Source organism: Mustela nigripes, chromosome 6 (genome assembly GCF_022355385.1).
Source record: "Mustela nigripes isolate SB6536 chromosome 6, MUSNIG.SB6536, whole genome shotgun sequence".
In the NCBI taxonomy this organism is placed as follows: Eukaryota; Metazoa; Chordata; class Mammalia; order Carnivora; family Mustelidae; genus Mustela; species Mustela nigripes.
In genome coordinates, this window is record NC_081562.1 from 130,726,548 (window position 1) to 130,730,902 (window position 4,355).

The window sequence follows — 4,355 nt, forward strand, 5'->3', positions numbered from 1 at the left end:
AGCAAATCCATTTTTTTCACCACATATGTAAATACATTTCAGGATGAAATATTTAGATATAAAACATAAAACAATAAAATTCCTACACAATATAAAATCTAAGGAAATTTTCTTTACAATCAAAACTCAGTAGCTATGAAAGAGGAAATAAACTTATTTGATAAACTTATTTGAGTTATAATTTCTTTTTAATTTCTTTTCAGCATAACAGTATTCATTGTTTTTGCACCACACGCAGGGCTCCATATAATCCGTGCCCTCTCTAATACCCATCACCTGGTTCCCGCAACCTCCCACCCCCCGCCCCTTCAAAACCCTCGGGTTGTTTTTCAGAGTCCATAGTCTCTCATGGTTCACCTCCCCTTCCAATTTCCCTCAACTCCCTTCTTCTCTCCATCTCTCCTTGTCCACCATGCTATTTGTTATGCTCCACAAATAAGTGAAACCATATGATAATTGACTCTCTCTGCTTGACTTATTTCACTCAGCATAATCTCTTCCAGTCCCATCCATGTTGCTACAAAAGTTGGGTATTTAATCCTTTCTGATGGAGGCATAATACTCCATAGTGTATACAGACCAAAAGACTCCACCCCCAAACTACTAGAACTCATACAGCAATTCAGCAACATGGCAGGATACAAAGTCAATGTACAGAAATCAGTGGCTTTCTTTGAGTTATAAATTTTAAAAATAAATAATTCTGTATGCTGTAAGAACCTAACAGATGAGGAAGAGATTTTTTAAATATCACAACAAAAAATTTACATATAATTTAAATAATTTAACATAATAAAATTCTTACAAATAGCTAAGGAAAAGATAAGCTACACTGTAGAAAACATACTAAGGATATGGAAAACATACTAAGGATAATTCACATAAGATGTCATCTGAATGACAAAAAATACATTTAAAAAAATGTCCAACTATATTAGGAGCAAGAGAATTGTAAATTAAAGTTACTGGGCTCTACCATCTTATACCCATATAACTGGCAAACATTAAAAAATTATGTGATCTCTTGCAAATAGAATGTAAAGGAAGTTTACTTTCATACATTTTGGGGAGAAATTGGCTTCTTACAACTCTATTGGAAATCTTTTGGAAAGCAATTTATCAACAACTATTAAAATTAAAAATATCACAGCCCTCAGGTTTGCCTAGGTGGCTTAGGTGGTTAAGCCTCTGACTGCAGCTCAGGTCATGATTTCAGGATCCTGGGATCGAGTCCCACATCAGACTCCTCACTCAGTAGGGAGTTGGTTTGTTCCTCCGCCCCTCCCCCTACTTATGCTCTCACTCTTTCTCTCAGATAAAGTAAAATCTCATTAAAAAAAATATCATACCCCTTCAAACAGGCATATGAAGATATATGTATAACAACATCAACTGCAACACTGTTGAGAGTCGTTACAACTGCAAACAAACTGAAATGCCCATCATCTTGGGAATACAGGACAACTTACAGTACAGCCAACCATGATACATTATATAGCAAACAAAAAGAAGGAATGACAACTAAATCTTTGAATCTGGAGAAATTTCCAAACTCCATTGTCAAATGAGAGAAACAAAGTGCAGAAAACTGTGTTTATTTCAATATGATTATCATTCACATCCATCCATGTGTATTTTGTGATTATATAAGCATGAAGAAAATAGAAGAATGTGTTGTTAGCACGGGATGCCTGTGGTGCAGATGGGACATCAGGGTGATGTGATGGCAGAGGGGAAAGAAAAAGGGGAGAAGTTCATGCCCTATGACCCAGCAATTGCACTATTGGGTATTTACCCTAAAGATACAAACGTAGTGATCCAAAGGGGCACGTGTACTTGAATGTTTATAGCAGCAATGTCCACAATAGCCAAACTATGGAAAGAACCTAGATGTCCATCAACAGATGAATGGATCAAGAAGATGTGGTATATATACACAATGGAATACTATGCAGCCATCAAAAGAAATGAAATCTTGCCATTTGCGACAACATGGATGGAACTAGAGCGTATCATGCTTAGCGAAATAAGTCAAGCGGAGAAAGACAACTATCATATGATCTCCCTGATATGAGGAAGTGGTGATGCAACATGGGGGCTTAAGTGGGTACGAGAAGAATAAACGAAAGAAGATGGGATTGGGAGGGAGACAAACCATAAGTGACTCTTAATCTCACAAAAAAAACTGAGGGTTGCTGGGGGGAGGGGGTTTGGGAGAAGGGGATGGTATTATGGACATTGGGGAGGGTATGTGTTTTGGTGAGTGCTATGAAGTGTGTAAACCTGGTGATTCACAGACCTGTACCCCTGGGGATAAAAATATATGTTTATAATATTCATATAGAGTTAAACTTCAAAGTAATCCCCTTTCCCCAATCAATACTACCCCTATAGGTAAACCAATTTTTAATCCCCTTTATCTTAGGAAAGTTGAGTCCTTTAATAAAGATATCAAGATACAAAAAAAAAAAAAAAAATGTTCATCATCACTAGCCCTCAGGGAGATTCAAATTAAAACCACATTGAGATATCACATTACACCAGTTAGAATGGCCAAAATTAGCAATACAGGAAACAACATGTGTTGGAGGGGATGTGGAGAAAGGGGAACCCTCTTACACTGTTGGTGGGAATGCAAGTTGGTGCAGCCTCTTTGGAGAACAGTGTGGAGATTCCTCAAGAAACTAAAACTAGAGCTTCCCTATGACCCTGCCATTGCACTACTGGGTATTTACCCCAAAGATATAGATGTAGTGAAAATAAGGGCCATCTGTACCCCAATGTTTATAGCAGCAATGGCCACGGTCGCCAAACTGTGGAAAGAACCAAGATGCCCTTCAACGGATGAATGGATAAGGAAGATGTGGTCCATATACACTATGGAGTATTATGCCTCCATCAGATAGGATGAATACCCAAATTTTGTAGCAACATGGACGGACTGGAAGAGATTATGCTGAGTGAAATAAGTCAAGCAGAGAGAGTCAATTATCATATGGTTTCACTTATTTGTGAAGCATAACAAATATCATGGAGGACAATGGGTGTTATAGAGGAGAAGGGAGTTGGGGGAAATTGGAAGGGGAGGTGAACCATGAGAGACTATGGACTCTGAAAAACAATCTGAGGGTTTTGAAGGGGCGGGGGTGGGACGTTGGGGGATCCAGGTGTGGGTATTGGAGAGGGCACGGATTGCTTGGAAAACTGGGTGTGGTGCAAAACTAATGAATACTGTTACGCTGAAAAAATAAAAAAGTAATTAAAAAAAAGAAAAAAAAAGGGGGGAGAAGTTCAGCAAAAAGTATAATATAATAAAATGAATTCATAGAGTATGCACGTGTGTGCAAGTACATGCATATGTGGACATTTCAACCATCAAAAAACAAAGGGCTGTTTGAAAAAATTGTCAGAAAGTAATGGACTCTCTAAGTCATAGTAGTAATAGGGGGTAATGTTACTACTTTGGGGGTCACTTCAGTTAAGTGACCTGGCTTCAAATTGTGCCGTTGCCAGTTACTAGCTATACCACTTTAGATAAATTAACCCCCAGAGCCTGTTTCTTCGTTTGTAAAATTTAACCAGAAATATAATCTATCACCTATTATCAGAGAATCATTAAAAGATTAAATTCTACAAGGTACATACAATTTTAATAAACTGTAAAATTGGCACTGTACAACTATCTTTGTATTAGAATTATATATAGATGTCATCCTGACATTTTCCACAGCCACTAAAGTTACCACTAAATAGAAATTATCCAGCCTTACTTCCAAAATAAGGTAATGAGGTCACCAAAATGAAAAATGAAAATGGGGGGCGCCTGGGTGGCTCAGTGGTTAAAGCCTCTGCCTTCGGCTCAGGTCATGATCCCAGGGTCCTGGGATTGAGCCCCATGTCAGACTCTCTGCTCAGCGGGGAGCCTGCTTCCCTTCCTCTCTCTCTGCCTGCCTCTCTGCCTGCTTGTGATCTCTCTCTGCCATATAAATAAATAAAAATCTTTAAAAAAAATAATAAGAAAAATGAAAATGATAATCATAAACATACAACAAGGCAGTATTGTACTATAAGCTTTTCCTACAACTACCACCACCATCGTCATCACTTACTCCAAATTTTAGGTTAATGTAGGGCAGCCTGAACTTCTTCCTTCAGAAAGGCAGGCCATGTGCAATTTGTATTTGATCTTAGTCATAAGAAAATGAAATATTTAACAGACATTATTTTTTCTGATTCTACATTACTGTACCTCCTGGGCAATCACTGGGAAGGAAGGCAGCACACCTCAGTAGATGTTCTCGGAGTGGCCACTGGCACCAATGGCTGTGTGGCTCAGTCCCAAGCAATGTCAGGGG